Raw genomic sequence first — 16,554 nt, forward strand, 5'->3', positions numbered from 1 at the left:
TTTGCACTTGCTCACGCTTTCCTCCATTGAACAACTGATGGACACCAAATTAACCTAAGAAGAGTTGAACTGGGATTCTCCTCTTGATTTTCTTTTTTGTTTTGGAGGGGACATTTTTGGGGAGAGGGAAGGTTGGTAAAATAACCATTATCTTGCTGACTCTATAAGGCAGATACTATAAACTGGCAAAATAATAAGCTCAGAAAAATAAATTGGCAAACCACCTACACTGCCTTACTCTTAGAACACTGACTTATGCAAAAGTTTTTTTCAGGAAAGTGATTCTGTTTTTCTTCATGACAGCTGAATAAAAAGCAGTTTTCAGTTTGCTCATCTGAAACACCAAATCATGGAAGTATTAAAACTGAAATTTTAATAATCCAAACCCAGATATCTAGTTTCTTCTAGACGGCCTAGGGAATTTCTGTTGGCCTTCAGTGGCCATCACTGGAAGGACTGGGTTACTGGTATGTCTTATATCTGCCATACCCACACAGATGTCCCAGATATAAAATTGTCTAGTGCCATTTTAGATGCCATATATTGAGATACCTGTACCCATCCAAAAATGGAACCATTTCCTCAGAAATATTCCTATCAGAACAGATCTTCCCAAAACTTCCAGCAGAATGTAAAAAGGTTATATACAAAACAGAAACCCTTTATCATCAGCTGCTGAACCCTGTCCAGAATATGTTTTATGAATCACAAGGAATCACAGTGTAAAAGTACAAGCACTATTTAAGCCAGAAACATGTATCATAAATTCAAGATAAATCTCTCTCTGCTAACTGACTTCATGTCCCCCCTAATTTGTACAATACATGCCACAGCCAGGGACTTACCTGATGGAAGCCTCCTGAGTCTTTGACTTCAGCTGATATAAACACTAAATGCTTAAGCCTTCATAAAAATGTATTGCAAATCCATGTGGTTAGAAAGAATACTTCCCAAATGTATCAAATTAAGAAGAAAGTGAGCATTGTACCTTTAGGTTTTTAATACTCAGCTGGAAACAATGCAAAGGTGTAATCCAGCCCCACCCACTGATGCATAAATCATCTTTAGCAAGACTCCCATGTACTGGGAAGTTCTTCCATCACTGATAAAAACATGCTCCTTCCTCCTCAGACCCCTCCATGACTAATTTCCTCCATACCCATTGTTCTGGCCTCAGATTTGGAGTAGTTCCTATTCAAAGCCACAACAGGAGGAAACCATTTGATAAATCACCTTTTCATAAAACCTACTAACCTCAGCCACAAAGTCACATGGGCACAGGAAAACCCTCTTGTGTTTCAAGGAATGTAGTGGAGGATGCATATACTAAACTTCTGCTCCTTATCTTGGGGATTTCCAACATATTGGGAAGACACAGGAGCAAGAGTTTTCCTCCAAGAAGCTCGTAAATTACTAAAATTAGTACTTCATGTAACTATATGAGGGATATAGTCCAAGTAAGTTTTCTACATGTAAACCCAGTAGTTTTAAATCTATGAAGATTCAGCCATCAGCCTCAAATATATTTGCATATAATTCAAGCAATGGCCCCAAATAATACATCTTTAAATGAGTGATGTAATGAGAACTCTCTAATTATCCTTTAAATCAAAAGCTCTATTTTATTAATCCTTTATGAACTCAAAGGGAAAAAATGCTACTGAAACTAAGCTACCTTTTGAATTTTCCCATCTTCAATTAGCATAAAAATAATTCAACTTGCTCTAATTCATTAAAATTATGCTATTGTTTTTGCACACTCCTGCAATACAGGTGTAAAACAACCTAATTTAGGAGGTGATGCTGCCTCCCATTTCTCTACAAGCTGCCTCTTAACAGCCTGAGTCTGTAGGGTAGATGCTCAGGGGCATGCAGCAAAATCAGCAAGCAATCTCCACTGTAAGCAGAGAAAATAGGCTCCAGGAAACTTCACAGAAAATGAAAGCCAATTGGATAATTTTTGTTTTTTAAAATCAGTAAGAGCAGCTTTCAATCCCTCACCCCTTTACAGCAATTAATAACCCACACATGTAAGAGCAGAGGACTCTATATAATTAAAAAAGCATTACTTTGGCAAGAAGAGAGGGCCTGGAATATATAAGTGCAGGGTTTTATTTCTTTCTGTGAAGTATGGATGACAGGTAGGAGAAAGCTAAGCCAAGTGAACTGTTGGCAAGCAACTAGTCTTTTGGTTAACAGGCAGCTCTGTTTTGTGAAGTCTATGAGTTTGTGCTCACTTAGGCAAGCTTTTCTTTAAACATTAGACTTAGATGCATTCAGTCATGAGTTTTGCACCAAATTTCCATATGCACCTCAAAAGAGGTTGCTTTTTTTCAGCTTGTTTTCTGATTACTGTGAAGTGTCAGGAACACTTTGTTGTATGATGCTTTTAAACATTACATGTGGATCTTTGCCTAATTACTCTGCCACAAAATACTATATACATGAACATGAACCTTCAGGTTTCCCAAATGTCATGTAACAGAAACCAAGAAATAAGTAACTGTAAACACAAAGAGAAACAAGAATTGTTTTCACATAGAGGAAAAAAAAAAAAAAGCAAACAAGTATGAGTAATGCAGGGCAAGAAACAAGGTCCTCTAGCAGAAGTACTGTGTGGGATAAAATGGCATCCAACAGCATGACCTCTGAAAACAGCATGTTTCAAGTAGCACGTGTCAATATTTAATCCCACCACCAGAAAAATGAAGCAAATTACATAAAAAAATGTTTTAAAAATCAAAATGCATACAGGACTTCATTCACCAGAGAGCCAAAGATGGAATGGAGAGTTTATTTGTAGTGAAATGTCTACAAAGGGATAGCATCCAGCTTTCTAATACAGCTACTTCCCCCATTCTGTATTTTTCTCCAACTCTCCTCTTCCTCTCTCTCTTTCAAAAGAAAGTACTATAAATTGACAAAACCATTCATTTGGCTGTTCCCCCTCATATCAGCTCTAATAAGGATAAATAAAACCACTAACACATATTAGTAGAGCCACAATACAATTAGAACATATCCTGTCCACTACCTTTGGCTTACCTAAAGGTAGTACTACTAAGGAAAGGGGAATGCAGGGAAAAAGTACAAGATTAAGACTGCACAGGTGTCTTGCTGTGGGGTGTATAGACTTATAAACTTAAGATTTGAAACTAAATTTCACTGCCCTTTTGGCAACTGTAATGTCACCTCATCCCCCAAAGCTATCTTCAGCAGACCCACAAGGAGAGGTTTGCCTGTTAAGACAGGATTGCATTAACCATCAAAGAGTTCTGTCCCTTCCTTCAGGGACAGGTAAGAACAAAAGAAACCTGTTGGCAAAAATATTCTGCTGATCCTCAGGTCATAAATGCTTAGATGAACAATACTAATCTAAGTATAGTACACTGAAACATTACTATTTGAACATCATGAAAGTAAGTTTACCACCAAGCATCCCACAGTAGCTGGTCAGCTCAGTCCAAAGTTGTCTAAAAAATTCTTCATTTGAGAAGGAAGGTGTGCAGGGAATTCTCCTAGAAATTTGGATTGTAAGAAACCTAAGGGGATTTCTTACCTAGTCCAGCTTCTGCCTCAAAAGAAAACTATCATCAAGAGCAGACTGGGTCAGCATGCCCTTGCCTTGATGAGTCCTGAGAAGCAAGCTCAGAGGGCAGAAACTTGCTCCTCTGGACACCCTGCTGGTGTGCTGCACTGCTGTACTAGTAACAAGATTTTTCCAACATCCAACCTGAATCTCCAAAGAAACAATTGGTTGTCACTTTCCCTTGGTGTCACCGGGGACTAATAAGTAAAGTTTGGTCCTACTATTTTCATAATCCAATAGCTGTAATAGCTACTAGACTGTCCTTTTTCATCCAAGCAAATAAGCCCAGCTCCCTCAACCTAGACCCCTACTCATAAAAGTAACTTTTATGAGCAATGGAACTTCATCTGAGCTAGAAGTACTGCCTCGACAAAAGCTGTGACCATGTGCTCAATTAACACTGGAAGAACTAGAAAGACTTCTGCTTTCCCCTTTACTACTGGCTGCATATACAAGGAACTACTATTCAGATGTTTTGCATTTGCTTCTTTTGATTCCTCTTTGTACTGCTGACAGAAGGGCTATGTTAAAAGCCTTGCATCCTGTACAGAAATGTCCACAAAATTTCAGACTTTCAGACCTTTCTATTTCAGTACTCTCAGATATTCTGCATATTGAATGCACTTTTATTTTACAAAGGTATCTAAAATCAAGACACCTAACAATAAAAAATGAAGTTACCAGTGCTTATTTTATATTCTTTATTTATATTTATTTATATTCTTATATATTCTTATTTATATTTATTTATATACTTTATTTTATATTCTTTATGGGTCCTTTAAAAACTCCCAAATTTTATCCAGCTGTTTCCAATTATGGCCATCTCTAAAGATTTGTTTTTGAGACAATGTAATTTCAAGAGTACTGGCAGCTAAAAAAGAAAAAAAGGGGGGAAAAAGGCAAATCAAAAAATCTGACCTCTATGGATATCCATTCATTCTGCTCCTTTTTTCAGTCTATTATGCAGAAATTAACAAATAACTAAGAACTCGCTGACAAAATCTTGCTGGAGTAAGCAAAGTGGAACTACAGCAGTTTCAATTATTCTTCCTGTTTAGAAAATACATTATCTCAATCCTAAAAGCCTTCTGCACAGTTCTGCACTAATGACATTTTCCCCCACCCCAGTATGTTTCCAGCAGCAGACTCCACAAGGGACTCAGCAGCAGTGGGGACCAGCTCTAGCAGATTAGGCACTGCTCGTACCACGTAAGGAAAAACACTTCAGTCATTTTTGAAATTTGTAAAGAAGTATGGTGTAAGCTTTCCAGAAAGCAAGTACAGTGCTGTCGTAATCCTCCTGTCAGCCCCAGGGCCATCACCACAATTCAGATGACCAAACTCTTCTGCTGCTTTGTGAGGGAGGAGTATTGAGATCCACCCAGCTCTGGCCTCCAGTTATTGCCACACCATTAGTCAAGTGGCCTCTTTACAGCTCAGGAAGCAGACAGATTTTTCTTCTCCTTTCCTCTAACTCACAACAGCAAGGACAGGTTATTGTAAAATAAAAAATGACTGCCTGAAACCACCAACACCATCTTCTGATGGAATGTGCCTTAATCTTAACATTACCCTGCCCTCATCCTTCCTGTCCACACTCACAACTCCCATAGGAGACATATCCAGGTCTAACCATTCCTAGGATTCAACAGCTTGTGTCTCCAAGACAAATCACATGCCTCTCTTGTGGGACCCAGCAATCCAAATGACATGGCACACTTCATCTGCCATGGTATAAACTGGATTGGGTTTTCCAAGGAATTAGAGGGAAAGAACCAGAGAAATCAGATACTTTCTGGTAGCTGCAAGTAGCAGAAGAAATACACTCCACTACGAACAGGAAGCAAAGAGCACAAAGCATTATGAAATTAAGTGAATGAATTGAGTAATGTAAGACCTACCTCTAACTGCCAACAGGCAACACACAATCCTGAGAGTGAAATACATGATATACATTGCATCACCCAAAGCTCTCTCTAGATGAGATATAAATCCCATGTCTTTTTTCCCTGCTCCTCACAATACAGCGTCCAAGACAAGCAGACATGAAGATGCACTTTGTTCACCTGTTCTGCAAATGTGAAATCTAAGGTGCTTATATTAAAGCATCTTTATTAGATTTCATTAACCTGAAAAGCCAAAGCTAAAATTTATTCACTCAAAGATTACAATAAAGAAACAGCTTTAGGAAGGCTAGCATTATTATCTTGCAATGGAAGGTAGCAGAATGTCCCAGAATTATGAAGCTTGAGAATTTCAGCAGATACTTTGACACAAGGTCAAACATGATGAAATCCCCAAACCTTATCACCTGGTGTTTTTTAAGAAAAGCCAATTCCTCATAGTCCTCTTGGCACCTTCACAGATCACACCTGGAACAACCTGCAAAGCTGATCATATTGTTGACACTTGACAGAGAAGTTGAACATTATGGATATCACAACACTGCAGTTATGCAAAGAGCATAGCCTCATTCAGGGAAGTGAAAGCATGGCCAGCTTCCCAGGGACCAGAGAAAGCCTAAGCAGAGTAAGGACTGAGAAACTCCAAAATCTTGCAGATCTCATCAACAGCAGCAGGGCAAGAGCCTGAGGGCTCAGAGACCCACACATCAGCAATGATCAAAACCACAGTCAACTCCTGACAAACACTGCTCCAGTGACATACCCAGCAATCACCTTGGTGTTATCTATCAGTATCTCACAATAGGCATAGGACAGAAACTCTCAAATGAAGAAATGGCCAATAAATGCTGAATAATCAAAGCCTATGCTAAGGCTTTCCAGGCTCAAAGCTTGTGACATCCATACAGTCATACTGCACAGTAAGGAAATACTCCCCTTTGTGAAAGTCTTGTGCACACTTGGAAAGCCCTCTCAGGAAACAAAACTGTGCCTCGCCCATATCCACCAACAGCCAGCTTACACAGCTCAAGCCAACCACATTTAGACATCACCTACTCTTAAAACAGGGTGTCTTTTTTTCCTCTGAGACCTGAGAATTCAACCATTCTCCTTCCAGTCTGAAATCATTAACAAAATACTTGGAAGTCTTCTTCCTCCTTGAAAACGTAACAGTCCTACCACTGCTGAGGAAACTCATAGTGGATATACTATCTTGAGCAACCACTGGTTAGTGCCAAATCTCCCATTCCTGAAAAAGATAAGCAACAAAACCAACTATTGACTCACTTCAGTAAGCCCAATGGAACAGACCAGGGACATCAAACTAGAGAAAGGACATGGATCTTCCCATACTTAAAATTATCTCTTTTCAGAGGAGGTATGGGACGATATAAACTCAGCCTCACAGACCTCCTTTTTGATACCATCAGGCACGAAATATTTGTCTCTCACCAGGGGGGATACCTCAAAAGGGCCCACAAAAATATAGTTTAGGTCCTTCCTAGATAAACTAGGGGCAATGGAGAAAAGGCAGCAGTAGAAAGGTGCTTCCACATCACCTCTTCCTTCCCCTGTAGAGACCAACTAAGCTCAATTCCCTATACACTAGTTTTTAACATCAGTGTCAAACCACCAGGTGAATTAGCCAGCAACAGTCTCAAATTCTGCCAGTGTGAAAACACAACAGACCTATTTAACATTCAGCACAAACAACTGCAGCACCATCCAAGCAAGGAGGAATAGCTGAAGTTAAACCTAAATCTGGAATTCAGTGGAGAACAGAGGAAAGCCCTGTCAAGAGTTTGCAGCCACAGACAGACCCTAGGTTTGTTGCTTTAAGATACATGATCCCAGCTGGTCATAGGTCAGAAGTATTTCTGGACTTTACACTGACATTATACTTTCACACTGAAACACTACTCAATAACAGCATTGCTGTCTCAGCTCTATCTAGGCAAAGAGTCATCTGTGTCCCCATGGGCAGCCCATGAAGCCTTCCAATCTAGGAAATCCGATTATTCCAGAGTGTGTTGTGTCCTGTTGCTCCCTAGGAACACAGCGTGATACCATCATCCTCCCATGTTCCAGGCTGCATCCTCACAGAGCTCAAACATCTCCCCAGTATCCTACAGCTCCCTGAGGCCCCAGCCCTGGGCAGCAGCAGGGCTGCCTTGGGCTCTGCAGAGGAACAGCCCCTGACAGTCACCCAACGCGAGCTCAACGTGGCGCCATGCAGCTGCAAGGCAAGATAAACTGTGGAGTTCTTCAGCACTTCAAGATTTTTGAGGAGATCTACTCTTTCCTCATACCTGTGGTTGATTGAGCCATATATTTTTATTCCAAAGCCAGCTGAGTGTTTTGATACTGTGTTTCTCTAAAGCCCTAAACCAATCGATTGTGTCAAATGCAGTTACCACAAATAATCCAACCACAATGATCAAGACAGCAAAATGCACAGGGAAAGAAAGTATCAGCTGTATGAAAAAAAAGAGATTGTTTTTGTTTTTGAAGGTTTATTCACGAGAAATGAGTGACTTGAAACTGAAAAGCATTTTTGATTAACACTCTGCCTTGACTTTCATTTCAATGACATTTTAATGAACACTTTCTAAGTAGCTCTACTTGCAAATGAACGTGGGAGAATATTGAAGAAAGGTAATGGGAGGGGAAAAGAATAATCCATCAGTCATTTTATTTCTTAGGTGCCTCTGAGAAAATAAATAAAATTCATCAGGGGAAAAGTGATCCAGCAAAGATTCGACTGTTAAAAGACATCTGGAAAGGAATAATAAGTAGAATGGAAGAGTCTGAATTATGATAGAGGGCTATGAAGAAAGATACAGTGTGATCTGGAAGCCAATTAGGTGACTTTATAATTCTTCAAAGATGAAGGCAGTGTGTTCACATCTGTCCTGAGTACTTCAGCCACAGAGAGCTAACAATAAACTGTCAGAAAAAAATTTATAGAAGAGCAGTAAATATGATTGTAGGACTGGCTGGAGCCATGAGGAGTGAGATTTCTACCCTGGTAACTGACAGCATGAAAATATCTTCTTTGATAACAAGTTTAATGTGATTCATAGTTCTTTATTTCTATTTTAAACACCAGATTCAACAAAATTCAGAAATGCTCAAGTAGAGCTATAGTAAGACCTGTGAGGGCCTATTAAAAGGGGAGTGGGGAGTGAAGGCAATATAAACAAGAAAACCGTTCATTCACCTAGCATGGAATGACTTTCAGTGAGAACATGCCAAATCTAAATAAATTAGGCTATATAATTCTACTTGGCAGCATAAGGAGTAAAATAATCATGTAGTGTTGCTGAGATTCCAAGAGCTACTCAGAGGATGCAAAAAATCTAACACCATCAGGCAGCAATGGGAATACCAATTTAATACATTTTTTCTTTCTTCCTGCCATAAATCAGGACAAAAAGTTAACAGAACTTTTCCCAGTGCCTTGTAGCTAAGCTTATAACCCAAGGAAAAGCAAGACTAAGAAGGTTCCCCAAACAGCAGTCACATGCCATTGGTGGCAGCATTCATGTACTACTTTTCTATGGTAGGCATTACCACAGTTTAAGAACCCCTAGGTTAGGAGAAAAAGCATTTAGTACTGCACAGTACAATTCTAGAGACTGCAACCAGCAGAGAAACTGCAGAGCATCTGGAGTATAAGAGATGAAAATTTCACCCACCAAGTGTTAGCAGCAAGTAGACTTTATTTTTAATCTTCTTATGACAACTGTTATTCTATAAAAGCCAAATTTAAGAAAATGATGCTCAGATGAAGATTTCAGCATCACAATCCCAAACATACCAATTCCAAAGATTAGAGATCTTGGCAGAGTTGCTGTTGACTAAACCCAGGCCATTTCTTCAGAGAGGGGGCCATAAATAATAGAGGAGATAAGTTTCAGAGGAGAAGGTATGTTGAAGTGACCCGTGTTATATCATCCACCCACTTATGTGTACAATGCAGACAGGTACCACTCCTGTGGTGACAGCAGGGATTCCACAACAGAACAGCCCCTCTCTTCAGCTGTAGGAAAACAGGCACTGTCCCACAGGTTACTTTGCACGGACAGACAGACAGACCCCTACACTGTACAAATCACCAGGGTGGCCCACTGCTATTCCAAATTTCACTGCCGTGCAGATAAGCCATAGCATATGCCTGCAACTATGCAAGTGCCGAAGACTGGCGTGCCCTGACTGGGAGCTCCAGCCTGTGGCAGAAGTTCTGTTGCTATGATCTCCAACGAGCCCCACTGGAGCTGGCACCCCACCACCACCTTACCACTGGAGAGAGAACCACAGGGCTGGCTCTACCCAGGGGTTCATGCATCCTCTAAAAGCATGAGGTTTACACTGCACAAAAGGGCCTTGTCCACAGTGGGAAAAACTACATCCCTTCCAGAAGCAGTATCAACTGTACTCACAAATGCAAATAGTATCCGTGCCAAATACAAGCTACAAATTGACATAATTGATGCTGGAGCAACTATTTTTTTAACTTTAAATATACTCAGAAACTGTATGAAAGATGTTTTCCACTAGTCCTTGAGAGTAACTTTAGAGCATTTCCCAGAAGAGATGAAATATGCATTTGGCCCTAAAGCTTACCGCAGGTACCTTTTTCATTTGTGCAGTGTGGTACGTGCACACACGAAGAGAAAATAGAGGACAGATGGCTAAATCTATGCATATTTACCAAGGTACGAATACCACGTTAAAATCATAAGCACTAGGCCAAGTCACATGTTTAAAATTAATTACACTTCCGCTACTACCTACAAGTCCACACTGCTTTAAAAATCTACAAGTCTGAACAAGATACGTCAGTGTGACACGATCACTTAAGTATATTAATCCCACATGGATATCCTCTGCAGCTGAATTAAAGGCACACAAGTTATTCCCTGCTACTGCTCAAATACATATTCAGCCACATTACTGTTGTCTGTTTCCCTCCCAGCAGAAATGTAAATATGCCCAAAAGAAACAGAAAACAAAACATCTGGAAACAGAAGCCTATAGGCAATGTTCTCACAGTTCAAAAACTACACGTGCATTTTCTGTGCCTATGCAGACAAATACATATGTGCGTACAAGGAATAAATATATAGGGTATCCACACAAAACCAGGAGTAAGAAAAACATTTAATTTCTGAGTTTTTTCCTCCTCTGTCACATGCACCTTCACGGGTGGCAGTCCCGTGTCGTGTCCCCCCCACGAACCTGCCCAGCGCTATTCCCCGCTGCCTGCAGCGAGCCCCCGCCGCAGGGATGAAGCAGGCGGGCATGGAGCGGGGAGGGGGGATTTGGAGGAAGCCGCTGGGGCGGCGACGGCCCCACGGGGCCCTTTCCCTTTCCCTTCCAGAAGTAACACAAAGTTATGACTCCCGCTCGCCGCTCTCCCCGCTCGCACGCCGTGCCAAATGCTGAGTTAACAAAACCATAAATCACTGCTGAACCAGACGCGACGGCCCGGCAGCAGCGCCCGCCGCCTCTCGCCCCGTCCCACGCCGCGGCGGCTTCCCCAGGGAAGCGAAGGGGAGGCGAGCGGCGGGGGCAGCGGGCACCCGAACGGGCGCGGGGCTCGGGGCGCCTTCCCGCGCCCTTGGCGGCGGCGGCAGCGGGGGAACCGCGGGTCCAGGTGCGGCGGGACGGGCAGCGGCGGCAGCTCCCCGCGCAAGGAGGCGCCGCGGGCCGCCGCGGCCGCCAGGCTCCCCCGGGGCCGGCGGCACCGCTGCCACGACTCCTGCCCGGGGCGCGGGCAAGCCGAAGTCCCGCCGCCGCCGCGCACCCGCCGCGTCCCCGCGCGGCCCGGCCCCGCGGCGAGAGGACACGGGCTGTCCCAGAGCCGTGGCCCCGCAGCCGCCCCGGAGCGGGGGTGGGCTGGCGGCGGCGCGGGGAGGACTGGCGGCGGCGCGGGCGGCTGCCTTACCTCGGAGCGGAGCGCGGAGCGCGGGTACACCCGCTTCTCCCAGCCGGGCGGAGGTGGCTCCGCGCAGCAGCGGCTTGTCACCTCTCCCGCCGCGACCGCGACGGCGGCGGCTCCTCGCGTAGGGGCGGTCCGGCCCCTCCCTGCCGGGGCCGAGCGCCGCTCGCACCGCCCCGGGGCCGGGCCCGCCCGCCGCAGCCCGCGCCGTCCGGCCGCTGCCGGGGCCGGGGAAGGGGCAGCGGCGGCGCGGGGCCCGGGGCTCCGGCGGGGGTGCTGCGGGGCTGTGCCTGGAGCCTGGCCCGCCTCCGGGACCGGCCCGAGCGTTTCCTCCGCAAAACAACGGGGGCAGCGGCGGGCGGGCGGTGCTGCAGAGCGGCCAAAATCCTGGGTTTGCGTCGTGTTCTTCGGCTTCCTTTTGACTGCTGGAGCTATGGCGTGTCACCGGTTACCGTGGACGATTTTCTGGAGGAAACAAACGCGTGGCTTGGCTGTCTGGGCTTATTCTTCCCGCATTTTGACCCGAATTCGTGAGCAGTTCCTGTTCCCGTGAAGTGTCGTTCACAGGCAAAATGGGCTCTCTTCCCCTCGCCCGCAGCAGCCGGCGCAGGCCCCCGGTACCCCTCTGCCCCCGTTCTCCCACTGGCCGCTGTCCCTAGAACAAGGGTTGGCACCTTTCCCTAAAAAACATGGAATATTCCCCATGCAGAAAAAGGGGCAGCTGCAGTGATTCCCGGTCTGCCTCCAGCCCATCAAACTGTGCTTGTGCTCGTGTGCCGGGTGAAGCTGGAGGTGCGGTGGTTCAGGGGAGCGCTGCCCGCTCCGGCCCAGCCACCCCTGGCCCCACGGTCCCAGCGAGCCCCTGCTCTGCGTGCGGCAGGGCTGAAGCCTCTTGTGACAAACCCCACAATTCATTTCCAGGCAGCTCCGGTCCCTGAACAGGGTCTCCAGAAAGCCAGGCAACATCCAGGGGTGAGGCCGCAGCTGCCCCATCCTCGATGGATCTCAGCCGCTGCAGCATCCCAATGTAAGGGTGGTGGAGCAGGAAATAAATCATAAAACAACTGCAGTTCAATTTCAGGTAAATTCCTTTAGACTGTCTCTGAGGTCTTTCACAAGGATCAGTAACCGAACTGCTACTGAAAAATGTGTTACATTTTGAGAAGAAAAGTGACCCTTTCAACTCGGACACATCCTTTTGGTGTTAGGACGCTGAAAAAAAGCAAAAAGAAAAACCTGGGGTTTTAAATTTTTTTCTGTTTAAGAAATGAGCAGAGTGACAAATTATTATTTTAAGGCTAATTGGAAACCTGTTTTAACCAGTCTGTTCAAGGCAACCCCATGGTTAAATATGTTTGAATATACCCAATGAAAAAAATTATGGTAATATTGTTCTACTTTGAAAGGGAAATAGAATAAATGGAGTAAACACAAAGCCAAGCTAGAGCCTAGCTTTGTGTTTACTCCAGGCACCAGGTACAGTAAGCACCCTCCCCCAGTTTGTAGGAGGAGACAATGGCTTTGAAAAGGGTGGAAAATAAAATTTAAAACTCTGCTGCTGCTCCAGCATAACCCAGTGCTGATCATGGTAGCCCCTAGGTGACCAGAAGCAGCAACAGCAACATCTCTATTTCTTCCCTCCTTTTGTATGATTTTGATCTTGGTGAATGGCAATTTTGTGAAAGAAAATAAATGAGATTGTAGCATTTTTTTCCCTGGCACATTGTTTTTAATCTTCATTAAATGAGAGAAAGCAGAACTAAACAAGTTGTTATATATGCAAAAAGCCTCAACAGGAAGTTCCATCACTGAGAGTTTAGTGCACAGCTGATACCAGAAAAAGCAGGCTCTCCTGAGGCCTTCTATTAAGCATCTATGCCCTGAAGCAGAATTTCAGGCCAAATCCAACACAGGTTTTTACCCTGCTTTTAAAAACCACCCATGAGGTGCCTATTCTCTTCGGGCAACTTGATGTGCCCATCAACTGGCTTTGAGCAAGCCCCTCTTTCTGCAAATTAACCTGATTAAATTCTGTCTTCCTCTCTTGGCTGTGGAGGATGACTGATGTTAGCCTATTTCTGACAGTCTTTTACATATACTTCTAAAGCTATAATGAGTTATATTTCCCCTTCAGATTTTACATTTTGATTCAAATTGCCACATTTTCTCAAACTTGTATCATTCTTTTGCTCTCCTCCAGTCATTTGAATGAAACATCCACAATAGGACACTGTAAACCAACCAAGTCTCAGAAGTAATGAAGAAAGTAGAATAATTAATGGTGACTTACAAATAGAGTTTTTGCCAATAAATCCCTCAATGTGATTTGTTTTTGTTGCAATGGCAATTTCATGCTGACTCATTGAGTAGTGGATCAGTGCCAAGGGCACCCTTTCTTCACCAGCTCTTCCCTGTATGAATTTCATGCCTTCCTAAGTGCCTAGCCAGCACTTGGCCCCATCTTGTTCATTTTGCATACCAAATTGAGAGTATTTTTTAGTAGTAATAGTTTATCAATGTACGTTCTGAAGTGGCTTATTGATCTTGCAGTATGGATCATTAATTTTGCATTTTTCTTTAAAAGATTATTTCTCAATCAGCTTAATGAGGCTTAGTCAATATTATCCTACTTGGAAAGGTGCAGCCTAGAAAACTGATGAGAAGACAAGACAAAGTTAAATACCATTAACTCTTTAATATTTGCAGGGATTTTTTTTGTCTTATTTGTATTATTAATTTTTACTACAAATGTACCACAAGGACTAAAGGGGTTTAACTGTTTAAACAAGATGTTTGAATAGAACTATTCATATTTTATAAAATCATAAAATGACATTCAGAAATTATGCTGCATTTTGCTAAAACTTGCCAGCTTATCTGTCGAATCTGTGAACAGAACATAAGATCCGTGTTTCTAGGCTCCATCCTCGCCTTCCCTGCTGCACCAGGGGCTTGCCCTGAAGCTGCCCACTAGCCATGGAATCCAGGAGAGTCCTAGGAGCCAGCCCACAGAAGGGGCCAGCACACGTCCATTTTCCACCAGCAGCCATCCCCCGCCCAGTGGTGCCCTCATGTGTCTCCACACGTGAATTTCAAACCCTGGGATTCCAGGAATTCGTTCGACTTATGTGTCACTAGAAACCCGGCATATGCATTCTCTGTGCCGTGCAGCGCCTTTCTCTCTACCCCAAAATCGTTTTGGGAATTTCCTACATGGGAAGGATGTATGGAGTGAAATCACTTGAGTCCATACCGACATAATCTGGGTTTTAATTTGCTTTTATATAAAAATGGCTACCAAGAAAATCCAATCCAGTCAGTTTCAGACCATGGCAAACTTCTAAATTCAGATATGAATTCTCCTGTCCCTTTTATTTTCAAGGCTACCAGTAAAAAGAAACTTTACAAATTACCCTTTTGTTCTATCTATATATTCATGTACTGCGGGAAGGGAAAGTTGGCATGGTTTCACTGACATTATGCCTGTCTCCACAAGTTAAGATTAATTTGCTGTTTCAAAGGCCATCAAGCCAGTTCAAGCCTATGTCATTTTTTTGAAGCACAGGAAAATTCAGCTGAGTATCAAGTTTTCCTGTGTGTGGGCACCAATATATGTACATACAGAGGCCATTAGAATTCATAGCTAGAGCCATACCTCATTATTTTCCCTATTTTTTTTAATAGTTAGGAGAAAATATGAACTCATGCAAGTTAATTGTACAAATATTTTATTATTAAATGTTGGAGCAAAAAATTATCATAAACAATTCACCCAAAATTTGTGCAATGCCATCATCCAAGGAAACAAAGTCTGCAAGCTGCTGCCTCTGCACAAGTTTTGCAATGTCTTTTTTTCATGTATGCAACATTAAATTTGTTCCTGCGACAATTGCAGCATCTGCCCCATCTGTTCAGGATGCTCTTGGGAAATAACACTTCAAATACATTCACGATACATTTATTAGGAAGTTTTGCAGTCTTTCATTATTTCAGGACTCAAGGCCATATTGAATCAATAGATTACAGATATACCATGTGCCATGTGCTATTAAATTTTCTCAAGGCACAGCCACAGAGAGCCAGCCCAATGACATTGTTCTCGACTTCAGTAATCACAGCAGAAGCTGTCTTACCCCACAGCAGACTGAGCTTTGCATGCTATGCTCAAAGAAATGGAGAAGCTGAAGTTGACCAAAGGCCTGGTAGGGGCTGGATTCTTCTTTAATCTGTAGTGATGCCATATTGGCAGATGATCCTAAGAGAAAACCACTGCCCTGTTCTTCAAAGGAAGACAGAATACCCCTGACTTGGAAGCAAATTATTTCCCATTTATAGATTAATTGAATTCTTTGCAACTTTATTCACTGTGTGAAAAAGCTGTAGAAGACAAGTATGTGAGAAGAAAGATTCTCCATATAATTGCAGAAAATGAGTCCTTCCTACCAATATTCCAGCTCATTTCTAGTGTGTCAGAGTAACCCTCTACCCACAAAGTACAATTGGGCTGTTGTGCAGCAGAAAGAACTCTTTCCATACTGTGACAGCCAACCAGCTGAAGCCCAGACATACAAGATTTTAATACATTCATTGTGTTAATGAAGAGCTGTAAATGAAATTAACATGCTCAGGGCAATACAGTGCTCATGTCCTCCAGGAGGACTGTAGAGGGACATCTCCATACTACCTACACATGACTCTTCTCTGACCCTGACTCTTCTTGAGTCTGTGATCAAGTCACACTTTGTGTTGCATGCACATGGCTAAACTTTCTTCTAGTTTACTTCCTTTCTTAAAGCTGGCCACATTTGTTCTGCTTGGTGTGCACAGTTATTCCCTGCTCTTAGAACATGGTGGTGGTGTGAGTTTGCATGCTCAGTATTGTCAGAAGGTGAGTCATGCAACCATACCATGTGGTAGGTAGTCATTAAACAGTGCAGACAAAAGCTGACTGCCAGTGCTGAGCCTGTACTCTTGCCCTGTGCAGTTTACTTCTGTATATGTAACATTGCAGAGTTTTCTGATCCTGAGTTTCCTACTCTATACATACAGCTAATGCTGCCAGATCCCATGTGTAATTCATTCTATTTGGCCTTTTTAATTTGACTTTTTTTGTT

The 16,554-nt window shown here is 43.2% G+C and overlaps 1 protein-coding gene across 9 annotated transcripts in view; it reads right to left on the reverse strand.

Moving 5' to 3' along the window:
- The window catches only part of MBNL2 (muscleblind like splicing regulator 2), a 106,448-nt gene extending 94,760 nt beyond the window's left edge, over nucleotides 1-11,688 (reverse strand). For 8 of the 9 annotated variants that reach the window (XM_054654937.2, XM_054654938.2, XM_054654935.2 and 5 more), the window contains exon 1: nucleotides 11,447-11,583. The gene's annotated coding sequence lies outside the window, so the exon portion shown is untranslated. Of the gene's footprint in view, nucleotides 1-11,446 lie in introns of all 9 variants that reach the window. The other variant, XM_077173551.1, reaches the window with a different exon arrangement.
- Between the last annotated feature and the right edge of the window lie 4,866 nt (nucleotides 11,689-16,554).

This window comes from Agelaius phoeniceus, chromosome 2, assembly GCF_051311805.1.
Source record: "Agelaius phoeniceus isolate bAgePho1 chromosome 2, bAgePho1.hap1, whole genome shotgun sequence".
NCBI classification, from domain to species: domain Eukaryota; kingdom Metazoa; phylum Chordata; class Aves; order Passeriformes; family Icteridae; genus Agelaius; species Agelaius phoeniceus.